The sequence below is a fragment of the Neopsephotus bourkii genome, unplaced genomic scaffold, assembly GCF_033783945.1.
Source record: "Neopsephotus bourkii isolate Nb327-2 ecotype Australia unplaced genomic scaffold, CSIRO-AGI_Nbou_v1 NB_804, whole genome shotgun sequence".
NCBI lineage: Eukaryota > Metazoa > Chordata > Aves > Psittaciformes > Psittacidae > Neopsephotus > Neopsephotus bourkii.
This window is the reverse complement of record NW_026901300.1, coordinates 1,962,137-1,983,016: the sequence shown is the minus strand read 5'-3', so window position 1 is coordinate 1,983,016 and position 20,880 is coordinate 1,962,137. Positions and strand designations below refer to the sequence as shown.

The 20,880-nt window shown below is 47.4% G+C and overlaps 1 protein-coding gene across 2 annotated transcripts in view; it reads right to left on the bottom strand.

Moving 5' to 3' along the window:
• The window catches only part of CAMKK1 (calcium/calmodulin dependent protein kinase kinase 1), a 91,873-nt gene that overhangs the window by 70,121 nt on the left and 872 nt on the right, over positions 1–20,880 (bottom strand). Inside the window, exon 1 of one of the 2 annotated variants that reach the window (XM_061355500.1) lies at positions 19,209–19,315. The exons of the other annotated variant lie outside the window; for it this stretch is intronic. The gene's annotated coding sequence lies outside the window, so the exon portion shown is untranslated. Of the gene's footprint in view, positions 1–19,208; positions 19,316–20,880 lie in introns of those variants that run through there. 2 annotated transcript variants of the gene reach the window in all.

Sequence of the window (20,880 nt, the reverse complement as noted above, 5' to 3'; positions counted from 1 at the left end):
TCCTTCCTGGCAGCTGAATTCAAAGGGGACTGTGGGGAGCAAAGCAGCAGTAGGAAAACACCCAGAATAAAACACTGCGTAAAGACCTGGTTTCAGCTTGAGGGTTTTACCCTGCTCCAACTGGAAGTCACTGGTGAGACTTCATTCACCCTCTGCTCTGTGACAGCATAAATCCCAGAGACATTACACACTCACATGGATTTCTCACCCCTGGGGAGGCTCCTTCCTGCCATAAACACATTAGTGAAGTCGGTGACAACAAAGCTCCCCCAGGATGGAGCTGCGTGCAGTTACCATACGCTGTCCCACCACCAGCTCTGCTCCATGGAGGACTGCCAACTGTGGTCAAGGCAACTTCATCACCACTCTGCTTTTAAACAACCAGAGCATTAACTTGTATAAACAGTTGATGCCTGTTTAGGAAGCTCCATTTTTACAAGCATTCATACATGAAAAGCAATCACTGAGTGCATTTGAGAAGAGGTGAAATCAAGAGAGGAAGAAGCTTCTGCTATAAATAGTGGAACATTTCCCCGAGTGCATGTTGTGTAGCCTGGTTCCTCCAGTTTTGTGCCATGCAGCCTTTAAATCTGTCCCTTCCAACATCCACATCTTCACTTTAAACATCTCATTTCCCCAGACTGCTGCTGTGATTTTCAGAAAGTCAGAGCCAGACAGAGCATCTGTGGCTTGCCCAGGGGAGACACTAGTCTGACTGGATAAAAATGAGCTCTTTCCCCTGCTTCCCCAGCCTGCTGTCCTCCCCTTGATGTACCTTGACCTTTAGACAGTAAGCTTTTGAGTCAAGGTCTGTCACCGACTCTGTCTTTGCACACCACTATCCCCACAGGATGAACCATAAACAACAGAAATGCAAAATCCTGCTCGTACAAGGGCTGGTCCTAAGCTCATAGGAAAGATGTCTCTCTCTTCAATGGCATGTGGACCAGAGCCATAACACCAGCATGAGCAGAAAGGAGCTATTTGCAAAGCTAACTGTTTGGGGAGCACAATCATGTGAGAACATGATCTTCCAGCAGAATGCCTTCTCACTTTCCAACAGACCCCAGAAAGTGTGTGCATATATCTATGTATGTTTCTATCAAGCAGTTTTGGCACAGGAAGCATTCTGATGCCATGGTGACGGGTGCTCTTGCAAACCCTTCACATAATAGAGATAAGCCTGAAGCCAGTTAGGAAAGCAACACTGCTGTGCTGACATGATCCACTGCTACTCTGAAAGGAACACAAATTTAACTCTCTGAAAAAGATGAAAACAAAAACCCAGATCCATTGTTCAACAGATTAATCAGACTCTTGGAAAGCTCATCAGGGATTGGGTTCAATCTCTGCTGTTGTTCTTAGCGTAAGCCCTGTACAGCAGTAACAAAAGACTCACTTAAGCCTCCAGGCTCTCAGTTTACTTTGCAATGAGACTCTGCTTGGGCTCACAGCATTTAACATACACAGGAGTACAGGGACAAGAGGAAGAATTTGGCTGAAATTTATACTTTAGCAAAATAAAACTCTTAACAGCCCTTTTCATAAGGGTAGGACTATGAGTCCTTCTTTCCTGAGGAAGGCCAATATGGGAGAGAAAGGAGCCCTGGTGCCAGTATTGCTGCCCCTGACCCAGCATGGTCTGGGACCCACACTCCTGGAGGCCAGGCACCAAACCCACACACAAGAGCCAGTCCTTTGCCAGGGACATGACAGCCACAGGGAGAGAGGAGAGCTCAGGATGATGCAAGGTATGTAAAAACATATGTGTTGACAGGAACGAGCCTGGAGCTGATGGGGCTTGTCAGCTCAGGGGTAAGCAGTGCTGGGCTGTGCCAAGCGCATCAGCAACAAGCCACACATGGACTTAGAGCAGGAAGGCTCCTGCTCACCAGTGCAAAGGTACAGCCAAGGAAAACAAAGCACAACCCCCAAGTGTGGGGTTCTGGGGATTGGATGGGGCTCCTCATGTGCTGCCAGCTCCCATGAGAGGCTGCAGGGACGTGCTATGGAAAAGGGGTTAGTGGCATCCAAAGACAGAAGCCTCCACAGGTGTGCCGACAGGTAAATGGAGCGTGGGATGTCAGCCTGCTAAGGAACAGCATCCTGCACTCTCGTGGGGTGTCAGTCACCTGCTCCCCCAAACCCCCAAATTAGAATGAAATACAGCGCTGCCACCTCTGCGCCAAACATTACTCATTCCATAAAAAGTATTTCCCTACGTCTCTGTTATGACTCTGCCGTTCCTCTGCAGGCCCCCTCACTCCTTTCCCACAGAGAAGGCATTTGATGAAAGGAACTTTTCTGACTGCAGCATTCGTCAAACTAGCAGATCCCTGCAGGGATGGGCAGTGCTGCGGGAAAGGGGACACCTCCGATTACACCCATAGTAGCAATGGGAAACGGATTCTTCCCATTACAACTGAGCACTGCACCTACTTGGCTGAAGGCAGAGGGAGGACGTGGAGCCAGCAGGTTGCTGCACAGCGTGCCCAGCAAACCCTTGGATTCAGAACCAGCTGCACAGCTGGGACAGGTAAGACAAACAACTACTCTGCACTTCTCTGCTCAAGTTCAGAGGAGGAATCACCACTGTAGAAGTGGGGAGCCCCAGTCTCTGCTGGCAGCGCAATGCTTGGGAGTCAAGTTTTACTCCCAACTGTCATCACACATAGATACAGGCATACTGACCCCAGTTCGCTGCTTCTCCACAAAATGGGCCAGCAACTCCTCATCCTGGTGCTGGGTCCTGTCTGCTTGCAGATGTCTCTCACTTTCAGCGATGCTGAAAGACTGTCGTCTTCCACTGCTCAAACTCCCTACTTCCATAAATCAGCTGTGGTACTCATCTCCTTGCAATGCTGAACTGGGACAAATGCCAGCGAATACATTGCTGAAGCACAGCTTGGTGAAGTGTATACAGAGACATAGCATCAACCAAAAGGTTTCAAGTGGTAATTAATCAGCTACAAGAATAAATAATACATATACTTTCAAGTGTTTGATCATTTCCTGAATGTCTCCCATATCTAACCAGCAATGCACACTTTGAACAGTAACACTTGTATCTTTTCCCTTCCAAGCTAACTCTGTGCTATTTACTTAAAATAAATTCAGAAAGAAAATTCAGTTGGAGAAAGACAGGTTGAAAGGCAACTGGATTTTGGAAGTGTGCTGAGCACTCGAACCTGCTCTGAACAACAAATACTTCATACACATGTCGAATCTTTTCTCAATCTTACATTATTTTATTGACAAACTTTATACAACTGGTTGAGTCCGTTTGGGTGGCTAGGCTGCTGGTCAACAGCCTTCATCAGCAACCATCACATGGGATGCTCGCTGGTCAGGGCAGAACTTGGGTGTGCAGCCTCATGGAAACCAGCATCAAGGTAAAAGCCTGGCCTGAAACATGCAGCCCGAAGTGCCCCTCACTGAAGTCCAAGTGCTTTGCTTTGACTGTAGATGGAATTTCTAGTTCAGGTTTTCAAAACCAAGTGCTGTGTTAAAAATAAATAGCAAAGAAATCAGCAAATCACCCCTAGAAAAGACAGTGGAGTTGTCAAAACAGAAGGAATGCTCTCCAGAACCTTCAGCATTTGCTAAAGAGGGGCTGGAAAAGGTCAGTGTCATCTGGCTCTTAGCAAGGCTTAAATGAGCTTCAGCCCTTCAGGTGGGGGCTGGCCAGTCTGATAGAGGGGTTCAGTTACAATACTGAGCCCTGGTGCCCTGTAAGACACCACTGCTGTACCCCCAGGAAAACTCATTGGGTAACACCACATTCACACTGGACTCTGTGCCACATCAAGTCTCCTCTCTACCACAGCACGGGGATGCTCAGCCGTAATCACTCATTGACCAGGGCTGAATGGGCTTTTACACTACACATTTAGAAGGAAGATGCAAAAAAACCTACCTTAATATTGCAGCTGGTACCTAATCCCTTGAACTCTCCAGGAGAGGTGCTTTTCATTTCCAAAGAAAAGTGAGTTAATGTTCTTGCCAGCACTGTTAATCAGAGCAGCAAAGCCTCTTTTCATCATGCAGGGCCCAGGTGACTTTCCAAGGGATTAGCTGTTACTGCATTTAGTTCAGTAAAGGGTTTATCTCAGCCACGTTCACCAAGGCAGACTGTGGAGACATTTGCTGGCCGAATTCCTGCGGGCTAACACCTTGGGTTCAGATATGAAATGTCTCCAGCACAAGAAGCCAGGGCAAGAGAAAGCTCTTTTTGAGGGATACAGCTACTGCCAGCAGGCTGGGCTGCCCCAGTGAGAGAAGGGTGAGGGAGCTGGGGGCAGGAGAGGGATGATTTCCAAGCCTCCAACCCCAGGCAGGTACCAGGTCTGCTAATGGTCACAGCAGCTGCCATCAGGGATGTCTGGTTGCCAAACTCATGAAACACATATTCCAGAGAGCCTCTGGAAATGGCATGGGGTGAAGCCACTGGAGTTTTGCCACCAGCTTTAATCTGCAGCTCAGTGTCTCCTAAACACTGTGAGCCAGGAGCACCACTAAAGCGTGCGCTGTTACCTGTGGCACTGATGGAGGATTTCGATCCCTAACTCACTGCCTGCTCCATCCTCTTGAGCATCGACTCAGGTTTTCATTAGTGCCAAGGACAAACACTGAAGATCTGGGACTGCTTCTTAAACTCTTTAACAGAGCAGGGGGAATTTCCCTCTTTCTCACTGAGAAAGCAGGCTGGGCTGGGGCTGGAAAGACTTATAAAGCCCTGGGTGCCCAAGGATAAGAAATTCCACTCCAGTGCTGCCTTTTCTGTTCCCCCCAGCCTTGCAGGGGGCTCTGCTGGCATCTCACACTGGCTGGCTGAGTGCTCACTACCTGCATTGAGCCAACACAGCTGCCTGCAGCCCTGGAGAGCTTTCATAGCAGCAGGGTCAAGTGGCTGAACCAAGTTTCAGAAAAGAGGGCTGGAAGGAGAATGCCTGAGGATACTGGTGAGTGGGACATCACGGGACATTTATAATAGCCACAAAGGCTGTCTTCACAAATTTGGGGATGGGGGGATTGAAGAGAAGTGAGATTAAAGACAAAACAATTTCCTAGTATTTGGCATGCTCTAAAATTAGTGCTGTAATGGATCTCATCAGCCAGCATTTATTTCCATTCTAAAGACAAGAATTCAAATAAGCAAGCTGCAAGAGAAGCACTTGCTTTGCTCAGGGGCCAACCTCTAAGACAGGCAGCAACGGGAACCCAGCGGTTCCATTCCTGCTGTCTCTTCCTTGGGGCTTTCATAAATGACAGCTCAAGTTGGAGACTGTTTCCCTTGACCACATTACAGAGCCCCTGGAGCAGGCAGGGTCAGGCTGCCCATGGTGGAGCTGATCTGGAGCTTTGCTGCATTCATACAAGTGTACAAGACAACTAAGGGAGTCCCAAAATTATCCTGCCTGGACAGGACCTGAAACTGCAGGATACACACCAGGCTTTGAGAAATGCCTGCTGTTAATCATCCAGATGGATCTCACTCCTGCTGCCCCCAAGGAACAAGCCCTGCTCACCCAGCTAATGCCTGGGCCAGCTCTCACCCACCTGGGCTCAAATCCACTCAAGCCCCAAAACCCTACACATGTGCCATAGTATCCCAGGAAGATGTGCTGGAAACATCAGCATCCCACTTGCTGACACCCTGAGGACCTGGCCCACAACGTTCTGACACAAGCAAAGGCTACATGGTTTTTAGTTGAAAAAGCAAGCACTACAGGTTTTATACTGCAGCTCTCATAGAATCACAGAATACTTTGGGTTGGAAAGAACCTTTAAAGGTCATCTAGTCCTACCACCTGCAGTGACCAGGGACATCTTCCATTGGATCAGCTTGCTCAGAGGACCATCCAACCTGATCTTGAATGTTTCCAGGAATGGAGCATTTACCACCTCTGTGGGTAACTTCTTCCAGTGTTTCACCACCTTCATAGTTATGCTCCTTCTCTTTCAAGCATGCATTCACCAGGTAAAGGAACCTAACACACCCACGAGGGACACACAGCACTGCCTGCCTAGCTCTGGAAAGGCCACCAAGATGGGCAATGGAAGCACTGATGTGATGCTCCCTTTGTTCTTTCAGAGCTTCAGAACTAATCTCTGATGGGAGAGAACTGGCAGCATCACTCAGCTATGAGGTGTCAGGAATATTTCAGGCAGGCAGATATTCCCATGCAGAAACAAGTCACCTCCTCACTCCCCCAGCTGCCTCCCTTTGCATTATTGCTAACATGGCTGTGACTCACTAGAGTTGGGTTTATATTAAACTCCTGAAACAGACTGTTTGGCTGTTATGTAAATCCAGTAAATGTTAAAATACTAGAATAAATCAGTCAAGCAGTTACCACAGGCAGCTCTCCAGAGACAGCCAAGAGCGTATTTTTACTTTATAAAAGGGAGAGGTGGCCAGAGATGAGGGGGAAAAAATAGTAATTAAAAAGAAATCAATCACAGCAGGCTTTGAGCAGAGTGAGCCCTGTCCTGGTGGCTGCAGGAACCCCATCAGTGCTGCTATCAGTGCTCTGCCCTGCTACATACAGGCAAATCACCCAACTGCTGCTCTGCAGAGGTGAAGCTGTGCAGCATCACCTGCACAAAACACCAGCTTCCTTACCATGCCACTCAAGTCAGGGGAGGTCACTGACAGTAGTGATGCCAAGGACTTTAGCCATACCATGCTTTAATATAAAACAAGCCCCAAATAAGGCATGAGGGTGCTACTTCCCATCCTCCTACTGGCAGGGAGGTCCCAGCTCTAGGAGCTGCCCCACTCCCGTGGAGCAGAGGACATTTGCCACCCAGTCTTCTGCTCACAGGGATATGAGCAAGCAGGCACAGGAACAGACTGTAGAATTTGCAAACACAAGTGTTTTGAGCAGAAACCTGACTCCAGGATTTGAAAGAGCCTCCAGGCCAAAGGATTAGTCAGAAAAATTATCTGGCAAATAATCTGCAACAATAAGCAAAACCAGAGCATAGCACCATCTGCTCACCAACACCTCCTAAGATAGAAAGCAGAAGCCTTCAATGTGAAGTCTTCACTTTGCTTCTGATTGTTAACCATTGATCCATCCGACTCCAAATGCTCTTTTACCAACCTTAGCAACAAAAAAAGGAAGCAGGTAGAAATTAGGCCCCCAAATCTCAGTTGTAAAGCGTGTTAGCTGAGCTGCCACTAGAATGGGCCACATGGCTCAAGCAAAGAACCCACTCAGCTGTGTCCGTAGGTACATGAGCCCCTCCAGGATTAGGACACCACTGGGCACATCTGGACAGGCACATCTGGGCAGGGGACAGTGACCCGCCTGGCCTGTGTGCTGGCAGAGCACAAGTTCCATTTATAACTCCCCCAGAGATGAGACTCTAAAGCAACACAGCACTGAAATGAAGCAGAACAGTTCTCTGAGTTCTGTTTAATTAAATATAGTCTGGGAAAGTCTCTGCTTTTGTTAAACACGGCCTCAATAGAACAGAGCTGAGTAATTCACCAATGGTAGAAAACATAATCTTTAGCTACAAGGTGGTGTTATTATTATAGGCTTAATATCAAAATGGCTTGTTCAGCTTATAACATTAGACTGGAGCAAAAGATCCCAGCCTTGGCAAGACTCAGGTCTATGTTACACACCTACAGAAACACTTGAGGTTCAGGTGGGAGTCTACTTTCTGGAGAGGCAAGGCAATGATTTGCACCAGGTTTCAATGTCACAGCAAAGCTGGTTAGCCAGATTATAGAATGTGCATGTTGTAACAAGCACCGGCAGGGACAGGAGCCAGCAAAGCAGCAAGGCCAGTGAAATCAGTGGCAGGAACTGATCTCACTGACTGGGGCCAGCAGCATTACACATGGGTGGCTGCAGGAACTCCAGGCACAAATCACACAAGCATAGGACATTAGCAAAAAGCTCTGCAGGTTTCTGAATACTGATGGCACCTGGACCAGCACCATATGAACTTATGCCAGGCTTAACCTCAGGCTACTGCTTCCTCACTTTCCCCTTCTGCAAAACAGAGGCGATCACATATAAACACTTAGGTAAAAGGATTTAGAGCAGGGCGTTAAGCAGTATCACTGCTACTGAGTCTGCTCTTAGGGAATCCAACCTGCAGCAAGCAGCCACTGATATGAGGCATGGCTGCCACATGCTGCCACCCCCAGGCTGACTCCCATCTCAAACCCCCAAACCACTACAAGTAACACTTGTACCAGTCAGACTTGGGAGAAACCTCAGCATTTAAGGCTCTTTTTGAGCATTCAGTGAAGAAGAATCTCTCCCTTCTCAAGTTGAAAAACAAACCCTTCCTCTATTTGCTAATTAAATGTGTTCATTGTATTCAGATCTCATTTTTTGTGCATAATGTTTTGCCCATCTGTTTGATTAAAAAAGAACCCAAGCACCCAGCTTCATTAAGCCAGTTAGATGCATTGGTTAATATTCTGAAGTACTTCACCATTATTCTCCCCAGTTATTAAATCTCCTCTGAGGATCTTTTTCCAACTGGTTCTGGCATGAGCAGAATTGATGACTGAAGCCCTTTGACCTTTCCCTCTCCATAACATCTTCTCCCTCTACTCAACCATCCATTTCTGTGAAAAATCACAACAAATCTTAACCACTGCAAGACACTTGAGTCCAGGAAGACTAACGCTCCAGAAGCTGAGAGGTGGCAGGGTAGCAGACAGGACTGACAGAGATGCTACGTATCTAGCTTGTCTTCCTTTCAGAAGGAAACCAGGTTGAATGATTTATGTGGTTTTTGCAGCAAGCTCTGATTTACCTCTGATTTACATGGTTCAAGTCCCACCTCCTGGCCCCAGCTGCCACCAAGTCCTCCCATCTTGAGAAGGAACTGCAAGAAGCAAGGATGAAACTCTGTGCTCAAGTTCATTATGGCCTCATGGTTGCTTTTCCTTCCTGAACCAGCAGCAAGTCTGAGACATAGGTCTACAACTTCTAAAAGACAAGCCAGCAGATCATGTCTAGGAAAAACCACATATCCACCTTGCCCTCATCTGTCCCCAAGAGGGGCCAGCAGTGTGACTGGAGGGGTACAAGTGCAGGAATGAAGAGTTTAAAAAACAGTAATGGTATTGAGGAAGAATTCAGATTTGCCTCCCAGCTTCAAGCAGTCACTTGGTGAGCCCTGAGCAACTCTGAAGTTGCCTACCACTACTTACATTTTCAATCTCCACAGCACTGCAGGGAATTGAGCTCTGCAACGTGACAAGCACTGCACAGAAAGCACTATCTGAGCCATAGTTGCCAGCCACACTGGGAGACGGAGGCACCCCCAACACCCATCTCACATGGTGTCAGAGGATAAATCACAGAAGCACACATTCATTGCCCCATGGCAGACCCCAGCACAGGGTCTTCAGGAAGCCAATGCTTCTGTGCAGAGCAAGAAGGAAGGGCAAGGGGAGGAACTGCTCTTCAATTTGCTTCTGCAGTCCCATCCCAACCAGTATTATTTAAAGAAAACAGCCAGTATTCACTGGTATAAAAGGTGGTTACACTTGCGAGAAATCACTTAGCAGTAATTTAACTGAAGGAAGAAGAAACTAAGAGTTAAATGCAGCTGTGATTTGACATGGGCTGGCCTGGGGCCTGAGGAGAACCACAGCAACAGCTCCTTGAGGCCAGGCTGTTCTCCTTGGTTCACACTGTAATTACCTTCCCCTTTCTGACATCCAGGCAGAAAGCTGAGACCAGCGCTTGAAAATCTGGCCAGGTTCTTATAACTTTTCAATAGCCTGGCAACACCACCAGTTAATGGAGATCTCACTGCCCACTGTGCTTAATGCTGTAAGGCACACTGAAAGGCAAGCTTTGGCTCCAAGAGGTTATAATCAAAGCAGGAATTAGGGAGCTTCAGAAGTGTCAGGGTTGAAGCTGGCTGGTAGCTAAACACCACCCACCACTTGCTCACTCCCCCCAGCAGTGGGATAGGGGAGAGAATGGGGGGGAGGAGGGGAGTTCAAATCCTTAAGTTGAGATAAAGGCAGTTATCAACATTATTCTCATCCTAAATCCAAACCATAGCACTGCACCAGCTATAAGGAAGAAAATTAATTCTATCCCAACCGAAGCCAGGACATAAATGATCCCTAAAGGCCAGGGCATTTAACTGGGTGCTAAACTCACTCCCTGGAAAGTCTAACCCTTACCAGCACCCGCACAAACCAGCCTGTTATGTCTGTTTAGGGAGAACCCTACCAAATGACACAGAGCATCTGAGGTGTGATTTCTCAAAATACTCATACAATGTAACAGCATGTGTGACATACTGACCCCTCAGTAGATGGGCCACAATCCCAGACTTAAAAAGAGATATTGCTGCCTCCTTAATGTTTCCTTTAATTTGCCTTCCATGTTTGAAGCTTTCCAAAGTTAAGGTTTCAACTGTTTCTCTATGATGCTAAGGTATTTCTGTATGCCATTTATAAATGACAAGGTGAAAGCACCCAGTTACAGGCCTCCAAGCAGGTTTTGAAGGCACCTAAATACCATGCCCTGGCTGCACATAGAGCTCTTAATTTGGCCCCAGGAGCATGATAGAGAGCTCTAAAAAGCTGCAGGCAAGGTGGGCTAATGAGCTCCCCAGTGCTTCTTGATGGGTGCAGAGCTTTGGTGAAATCTTAATCCAGCTACACTGAAGAGCCAACAGCTCTGCAGCCCCCTGAGAGGGGAGGAATGCAGGATGAGGCCTCCTTCCTGACAAGCTCTGCCTCCCTGAATCCACGGCCTTCCCCTGGGGAGACAGTCAAAGAAAAGGGTGAGCACAGAGGGCTGGGTTTGAGGTCCTGGGAAACACAAACCGAGCTGTTCTTCTGCATCTCCACAAGTAGCCTTAAGGAGAAATTCAAATTGCACAGGTCTAATTCAGGCTGTTCTTGAAGTGCCGAGTAGGTGAGCTCTGCTGCACGTGCCATCAGCCATGCAAAAATCAAGGAACTAACACGGGTGGAAAACTAACTCCTACGTTAGTTAAACTCAAGAGCAGTGCTGGCTATCAGCCAGGGGTTACTCCAGATAAGCTGTGTCCTGCAGCTTGGGCTTTGGCTGCTTTACATTCTGCTTTCCTCACTCATGTCCACAGCAGGGACAATGATCTTGTCCCTCTGCTGAAGGGGCCACAGGTCCCAACAGGAAGAACGCAAGGCTGAGGATTTCTAAAGGGACAAATGCATTTCCCTAAATTCCCTTTATTCAGGCTGAATCCACCTCCTGTCACTGACTCCAATCACCTTCCCAGTACACCAGTTCTGGGAAGCTGGTCAGTACTCATGGGAGTAGGAAGCATCTCACCCATTTGGGAAGAAAGCAACAGCCTCACAGGGAAAGTTGTCCCCCAGTAACCCAAACAGTGCAAACAAGGTCATGGCTGGTCCCACCTTCCTGCCACCCGATGAACAGCGTGACCCAGGCAACCTGTGCCAAAGCTGATAACAACATAAACCCCACAGCATTATGTGAAGTATGAATTACATCTCCCAGTGAATTACACCTCCCAGTGAAACCACCAGGCCCCCAAACCCAAAAATTCCCTTCAGTGTTTTGCCTTCTGGGAACTGGCCAATGCACCAGCCAGGGGACAGGAGAAGGATGCTACTGCCTGAGACCTGCAGCAGTACTGCACTGCAGGAATGACACCTACCCCTCAATTTGCTCCCTCACTCCCATGCTTCCTTTTTGTTTCTCTTAAGATGATGTCTGCAGCTAAATGAACACATTACAGCAGAAATTTTATTCTTAATTCGTCCCTTGGGTGTTTTGCTGACCCTACCAAGAACTATATTTAAATGTGCAATTTCCTGGCTGGGCTCATTTGCAGTCCCTTCCCCCCGGCTGCCTCTGCGAGGCTGGCCCACAATCCAATTATCCACTACCACCCTTTAAATCAAAGGGATTAAAAAACTCCAACAAGAAAAAATAAAATTAAGGATTTTAATTACATCATTCTTATTATCTGTCTAAAGACTTACAATTCCCATGCTCTCTGGGAGGTGGGCTTGCAAGGCTAGAAAATTACAAGCTTCCAAGAAGACAAAATTGTAGCCAGAAAAGTTTGAGAGAGACTACCCATCCAAATGTCTGCTTTAATACACTGCAGACCAGACACAGGACCAGGGGAAGGAGTGATGCTCCCTAGCATCTGTGTGAGAGACATGGCAAGCCCAAGTGGATTTGCCATTTGCCTTAGAGAAGGCCAAACACAAGTGCCTCAGCCTGGACGCCACAGTTCCCAACTGCAGCACTGCCCAGCTTGGGAGGTACCAAAGCTGCACAAAGGTTCAGAGGAGGTGAAGGACTTTGCTGCTGCTGGAAATGGTGCTTCTCCATGCCAGCAAGAGAGGAGTGGCTGGGATGACTTTGCTTCAAGGTATTAACTGTCCAGGTACAAGCAAGCTGCCTTCAGCTGGTGGCAGGAGCTCAGTTCATCCTGAGCAGTGCAGTCGCCCAAGTTTCACCCAGGCCTCCTGCCCCTCAGGAGTCACATCTGCCACCAAATGACGGGACTGCAGAAATCCCACAGATGAACAAGTAAACTCTTTTATGAGAGAGTGTTAGACAGCTCTGCCTCCTGGGGAGTGCAGCAGGAAGACACTTTGTATGAGTCACAGGCTTCTTGCCAAGAAAGTAGAACAAGAACTGCAGAAGCACCAAGTTACCTGCAGGTCATGACAGTGGAACAGACAGCTTCAGAGAGGCTCAAATCAGTACACTTGCATGGTGGGACAGGGATTCTCTACAAGAGGGAGCGCTGCCAAGAGCACAATGACGAAGTATCTTTCTTCACCAACTCCCCAATCCTGTACCCTTCTTTTAGAGGGGACAGAGCTCTCATGCTTTTGCAGAAAGCCATCAGCTAGGAAGAGCAAATTCCCCAGGAGATGAACAACTCTGAACCACCTTCCTCTCTTGCATGCAGCTACATAAACAACTTCCAAAGACCCTCTGCAGAACTCCCCAACATGCTAGAAAACAGTTTGATGGTGAAGTGTCAGCACATTTCTAGGTTAATAAAAGCTGAGGCACAGAAGAGAGAAGGAAGGAGGCTGTCTTAGACAAAGAGACTGGAATGGATTTCACAGCAGGAGAATGTTTCAGGCCAAGGAAATATTTATTCACACCTAAAGAGCATGGAATATTAAACACTCTGGAAGGTTTTCTTTCCTCCACAAGATTTTAGTGGAATGAGACTCACAGAACTGCAGTAACTACAACACACCCTCAATGAATCCAGGTGGTTTTATTTAGCTTACTGCAAAGCTTCAAACATCCCTTGGCACTGCAGCCATGCCATTAGCAGGAGGCTGGTGAACCTACTGCAAGCAGCATGAAAGAGTGAGCAGCCTCACCACTGAAAGCAGCAAGGGTGAGGGACACCTCTGGGAATAGAGGGGGCTTCCCAGGGAAGCTAGGCAGGAACTGAACCAAAGGCAGCCCAGCAACACATTACTCTGGAGTCAAATCAGATACATCACTTTAACAGACAGCTCTTCAGCCTCACATCCCCAGCACATCTGCAGCTCTTTCACTCAAGACCTGGAGACTAATTCTCCATTGCTGTGGCATTTCAGACAGTTATCACCCGTGCTTGATGCTCTACAGAGAGCACACTTATCCCTCCTGTGAAGTTTATGCTCTTAACACAAGAAACAATGAGACAAGCAGACAGATGTTGGGATGAGCATAGGGAAAGCTGTACTGGTTTTGCTCATTCATTCACTCCTTTGGTGGCTGGGAGGACATGCCACAGAAGAACCAATTCGCACAAGTGGGGCATAACCTTAGATTGCCTTTTTGCATCTGTGATAATCACTCTGGATGGCAGACAGAGCAGTGGCTTTTGCAGGGAGCAAAGCCACTTTTTGGCTCCTTGGAAACAGCAAACCCTGAAAAATTAACAAAAAATGCCAGCTCCATCCTGCAGCCTGACTTAAATCAGTATCTGGTATGAAGCAACTGGACTTCCAGGAATTGCTGTGACTAAACCATGCCTTTTTACTCTGGCTTCAAGGTCAATTACAAGCACATCAATACTGTATGAGAAAGCAAGATGCAGAAGCCTCAGAGTTCGGAAACACGTTCAAAGAGGTGCCTGATCTCTCTAACATGGAAGTGCACAGTTAGTAACACAGCCTCATTTGCCAGTTGAGAGCACTTAAGTTCATGACCACCACTACAAGACATAATGCCTGTATCATGCCCTCAAATGGACTAGACTGACCTGACAGCGCTGTAGAAGCTCCAAGCCCTCTCAAGTTTGCATAAAACCCTTCTGCCTCTTTCCTCAGATGTTCACACTCCCCCAGCCTTTCCTCTGCCAGTGCTGTGAACATAAGAAGCTGAGACAGAGGACCTTGCCCTCACCATTCCAAAAAATCATACTCTGCACAAGCAGTAATGTCATGCCCCAGCCCAGAGGCAGAGGCACACTTTTCTGTTCCCTCTGCACTCAGCAAGGGCTGGTCTGACAAAGCTGCACTGAGACATCTTCCACACCTCCAGGCCCATTTCTCAGCCTGGCGATGAAGTGATGATACAGCAAGACAAAAAAAACCTCATCTTGGGGTCAGTTTTACACTGCCTCACAGAGCGGGGAACCTCAGATATTATTAACCTTTGTCAGTCGAGCTACAGAAAGGTCAATCTGGTCTTCAGCATCAAAACATCTCATCAGTGAGAGGTCAATGGGTGAATCTTCTGTCCTCAAACTGCCACCTGAGGCAGGCACATCGTTAGCACAGACAGACTGAGGCCTTGGTTCCGGCACAAACAATATACAGAACAGCACTACCCAGACAGCATTAACAAAAGCAGGCATTAGTGCCAAAGTTAAAGCTTCACTTGTCAAGTGGGTGGGTCATGCATGTGTACTGTAATAACTTTTGCTACAGGAACACTGCACCAGGTCCTGCTGCCTTTCAAGTATCTTGATTTCTTTGGCACAGGGCTACTGCCTTCTGTATCATCAGTATCCAAACCAAGTTCTCTCTTCTTCCCTCCCAGTTTTTCCATACTGGTCTGTAACCATTCACAAAAGAGAGGGAGAACAGCTCTGAAGAAATAGAATACACTTTTCTGAGGCAGCACTCAACTCCCTTGAGGGGACAATCCATTCTTTTTCTTTCATGCTACTGTCAATCACTTTTCACATGTTGCACTAAGGAAGCCTCCTTCCCTGTGATTCATCCCCAGATTGCATCCATCCCCAGCTCTTCATAAGGAGGCAGCTCACACATCTTCCATCTTCTTTTCCATGAACAGATAAGGCCCCATGTGCTGTATGAGGGGAGGAGAGGGGCGGGTAGCAGACACCCAGCATGAAGCAACAGCTACAGATCTTCTTCTAGCAGGGGTCCCTTCGAACATCCCAATTTCTCTCTGAGAACACACATCAGAGGAGCAGATCAGACTGAGACCACCAGCTGCATCCAGCACATGAGGAGGTCTGGAGGCAGAACAGCTCCAGCAATGCCAGCATGTTGCCATACCATAGTGAGGAAGCACAAAGGCAGGAGCTAGTTGAGAGTAACTTGACAGAGATGATGCAACAGCATGGGAGCTGGTAATGAGGGCCAGCCTCAGGGAGGTGTGCATGCCACACTACTCTGCAAAGCTGTGTTGGCACTTTTTCTTTCCTGCTGTTACCTGAGTCCTTCAGCTTTATCTACTCTAGATGTGACAGCCTGCAACTGCGGGCTTCATGAGGCTGTGTTCATGATACTTGCATATAAAAAAATCCTGTCCTCACCAGCAATTCTGTTGTTTTAGGACTCATTTCTATAGAATAGAAACCTGAACTACTGCCGAGAGTAGGAGAGTGGAAGACAGACACCCATGATAAAGTCTCTCATGACTACAAGGGATCAACAGCAAAATAGTCTTTGAGTTATTATGCATAACGTGCAAAAGTAGGACAAACCCAAGACAGACTATGGGGTGGCTGGTCCAACCTTTGCTGCACTCAAGGGCGCAAGATAAAATTGAATAAGCTCTGCAACAGAGGGACAGCTGAGGAACACAAGCCACCAGATGGACTGCATCTGACTGCAGAGCACTGCCCCAGCACAGTACCAAACTGTCAAATGTAGGCTCTACAGTCCAGGTCACTGGAGTATGATGATCTCACACCCCTTGGTATGACTGGTTTACACCTTCACCACAGTCACAAAAACACTAACACATCCTCAGAAAGTGTTACTCAGCTTGGGCTTCCACATTACTTCTTTATTCCCTCTTTTTTCCCATCCAGCTGAGCCCCCCACATCTGCTCCTAGTTTAACACTCATGCTAAGCACTCAGTGTTCCAGTCTATCTGTGAACTGGAGCTCCAGGTTACCAAGGAAATCTGTAGCCAGAGGAAACAACTGAATGAGTCTTCTTTGCATTAAAATTTCATGTCCTACATACCAAGTCATCCCTTTCCCTTGAAAGCTTTGTTGTGGCTCTGTAGGAATTGCTTCTACAGATCATGCTTAGAGTTCAACAGCCATACCAGAAGTCCGTGTAAAGTGAGAATACCAGAGGAGACATTTTTCCTCTGAAGAAAATGTTCTCTGCACAGCTGTGCAGTCAGGAGTCTTGCCCTGAACAGCTTCCCCACGTGAACAGGGACCTAACATCCACCCAAAATGTGTCATTAATGCCTCATCCTCAGAATGTCACACAGTTACGGAGCCACTTGGCTGAGAAAAACAATCAGCACACCCCAGAAACCTTTACAGAGTACTGCAAAGGAACTGCAGGTCTCAGGGAGCTGCTCTCTTTCTCCCACCTTGACACACAGCTCTCTGCTCCTGATGGCTTAATACAGACCTTCTGCTCCACCTCTACTCTGCAGCAAGGGCTCAAACCAAAACCACAGGCTCTGCTGCCAGCTGAGGACAGTCTTCCTCACTTCACTGGTGTGAGTGAGTGGAAAATACTGGAAAGAGGGAATTGCAGAAGGTAGCAAAAAAAAGTGAGGCAATGAATTTGGCTCCACTGACCTCAGGGGTGCAGTTGCCTCTCAGCTCCAGCATCAGCTGAAAGGGAAGTTGGACTTCCATGGCTTTTCTGCTTGTTCAAGACTTACACAGGCTGCTGTGCAGAGCATAACAAGGGAACAAGAAAAAGGGAAAGGATGTCTGTCTCAAAGATATATATTCAAGTGCTGTTCCAGCAGACAGTGGCACATTACAACCTTGCTGTTTACACTCGCACTAGAATAATTAGAGCAGTCACTGTTAACTAGCTAACAACTTCACTATACACTTCGAACAATATTGAAGAATTAATCGCAACATTTCACAGCCTTCCCTGAACACACCAATCTGCAGAAACACTGAAACCACTCCAGAGACAAAACAGCTAAATTAATCCCACACAGCTTCTGGCAGAAAGAACTACAACTATTTCAGAGGTACTCGCCCTAAAATAATGCCTACTCAGGGCAACAACCCAAAAGAAACAAGTCCTCAACAAACCACACCTTTATCCACAAGGCATGACTCAGCTCATGCACTGGATGCCATCAAGAAATAAAATACAAGGGTTCATATTCAGCCAGATTCACTCCCTAAATGAGCAGGTTTCTGGGCTGAGAAGCCCCCAGCTGGTATGGGACAGCCTTCCCTTTCAGCTGCAAGCCTCTGCCCACTGTGTCCTCAGAAAGTTTTGACCTTTCAGAACTTCCCCATCCAGGGACACCAGCACAGGAAAGCAATAAAGAAAATTCTCCAATGTCATGCACTTCACACTTATGACATATTTATGCTTCTCCCTCTGTTTCTGTCCATATCACTTATGCCAAAAACAAAACTGAAAAGAGCAATGGAACAGGAAAATGTTTCTAAAGATTTAACCCAGTAGGAAAAGTGACCAACAAATCCAGACTGCAAATTCCTAAACAAGTTAGAATGCAAGTTATGCAGTGCTTGACCCTGTCATTAATGATGAAGTCTATAAAATTACTGTATTTGCATAGGGTACAAGGAAAAAATAGACTGGAAAGCAACACAGTAGCTGGATACTAGGAAAATAGGAAAGACTGTATTAAATTTCCAGATTGGATTTTTTGATAGCCCTGATTGTTTCTCTGGAAAACAATGCTACAGTTGGTAACTGATAGCAACTCTTGAAGAAAGGTGTAAGTCTCCCCTAGGAACCCACGGAGACCTCGCTGCTTCACCACATCTCTGGTTTTATCCCTTTTTCCCTGTGCCTGTCACCAGGTACCACCTCTCACCCAGACCAACACCAGGGGCTCCCATCCTCAGGATGGGCAGCTCCTGAGGTGCATTACAATTGCTAGTGCAGAGCTGCCACTTCTGCCCAGGGCCTGAGCAGCTCCATCTCTTGACAGTTCTGTCACATCCTGATCTGGTGCAGATGTTCCTAACTGAACATGTTTTTCTGTGGTTAAAGACTCTGTCCTTCCTGTTGGGAACTGCATAAGCCTGAGAAACACGTCAGTTTCAAAGGAAACTGGCATGTATATTCACATGTTCAGAAACATGCAGGTATGCTTACACCTCACCTACCACCACAAGTCAGCAGCCATCCTCCCATTCATCCGTGAAAGTCACTGCAGCTTCTTCCCACCTGTATCTTTCAGATTAGTGTCCTACCCCAATTTATCAATTATCAGCATTTCTCCTCTCCAGATTTCAGACATTTTTCTCCAACCACAGCTTAACTGCTACCTTAATTAAAACATGCCTGATTACATGACATTATTTGGTATCATTCATTTATCTGCTGTACCCAATGCTTTGTCTATCACAGACATCTCTACCTGACCTTCAGATTTGCCACCATGACTGCAGTATATGTCAGCAATTGCTTCTGTACACTTCAGTCATCACCACTGCTTTTACAAACAGCCACCCACATTCATTTATTCAACCACATATCTTCTGCTCATGGGTCACCGCCCTGCATGTTGGATGCTTGGTTCCCCAAGCAAGTGACATCCTATGCCAAAAAATAAAGGACTGAAGAACAGAGAAGAAACCAGTAAGGGAATGACGAAAGAGGAAGGATTTTGATAAGAGGTACTGTAGAGGTCGTTTTCCCCAGATGTGTCCAAGGTCCTACCTTTTAAGGTACAAGCCAACAACATTTTATCTCATACAGACTTTATATTTGGCTTCATACTGACAGCCCAGTTCTCACTTTCATCCAAAAGACAAAGTGGTAACTTGCCTCCTCACTGGTTCTCAGCAAAGGAACAGTCTCAGCTTCCTGTCTTCTCCAATGGCCAAACTTCAGCAGCAATGCAGGGCTGAGCAGCAGCAAACATCTGACAGAGGCTGTCCAAGAAGAAATCCCCCACCCCAAGTCAGAGATGGGTAGAAATCCACACAAAAGCAGAGCCTGCCTCGTCTCACACCCAGTGTTTGTCAGTGCTTTTTGCTGCTGAACAGACCCAGCCACCGGCACTTCAGGGCAGCAATAGGTATGTTCTCTCCAGGCATCTTCAAAGCAGAGTAATTGCACATATTGATTTCAGATGTTATCAGACAAACTGCTCCTACAACTCCAGCACAGAAAATCCTCACACTGAGCTCCTCACTAACACACACACACCTTCTCCTCCACTTCTTTAGCACACTGATTTGCATCAGATCTATCCTCTCTGCCCCTCAGGCAGGCAGATGCAGCCTCTGGAGACACAAGCCACCCTGCTAATAGCCTGCAGAAGCCATTAAGCACCCTCAGCCTTTTGCTGAACCCTCTTACTGAAGAAGTTTCTCCCCCCGCCCCGCTCCCAGGTAGCAGTGACTCTAGAAAGGCTCTCCTAAGGTCAGGACTGACATGTAACAGAAGACTTGGCTTTCAGACAGGACTGTTCTGTCTGCAGAGGCTGGCACAAACGACTGGGTGCATACACCCTTCAGTAACTGCAGGGAACTAAAACCAGCAAGAAGAGATGCTGTACTCTGGCAAGCAGATCCTTGGCTGAAGTACAGTGACACATAGCACAGTGCCACCTCTTCAAACCCAGCCAAGGTCTAAACCACACAAGCACTTGTGGTGACCACTACCTAAACAGAGCTTCTTCCTCCATCAAACAGAACATTGCTGCGCTGTCCTTCCAAATACCTCCTCTGCTGCAGGCTGATGGGATTACCACTGTAGCCACTGCACAAGAGCCCATAAGGGGAATGCCACAGTCTCTCCCCAGCAAAAGAAAACCGAGCCTTGAAAGTCTGGTTAATACAAGGACAATTAATTGTATCAGGCAAGACATTCAGTGCTTAACAAACACCCTCATTTGGATGTGAAAGCCAGAGCAGAAGTAAAGAACCAGCAGCCTGTGTGCAGTGGTGGGGGCACCTTGATGCTCTCTGGAGCAAGGTCTCCTTGTGGCTCAGTGCCAGAAGCAGCTGGATGAGCAGCTCTGCCCACCCCTCTCTGGGCTATGAGCTGTCCTGGGAGCATATGCACGCATATGTCCCACTTCAAGCATTCCAGCTTCAACCCCCAAGACATCCCAAAAGCAAGAAGAAACAGCTCGAGTCAGCTCCAGATTGAAGATTTTCACACCAGTGAACACAGTACACAGTAGCCCAGTACTTACTGCGTCTTAAAGCCCAGCCTTCACACTGTATCAAACAATAACATACCTGAACTCCTCGCCGGAATAGTAAGAGGCTGGTGCTTGGTGCTTATGCTCCTGGTTGCTAAGATCTGCCCTTCTCAGGTACAAGCTGAAGAAGCAAGCCCAGGAAAGCAATTTACTGCTACGTCTGGAGATTAATCCTAGTCACACCACACACCCCAGCCTGAGCCCAGGGTGCAGCACAGCAAGCCAAGCCATGTGCAGGGACATGCTGGAGCACGGCCCCAGCATGGTTTTTCTCTCCAAGCAACT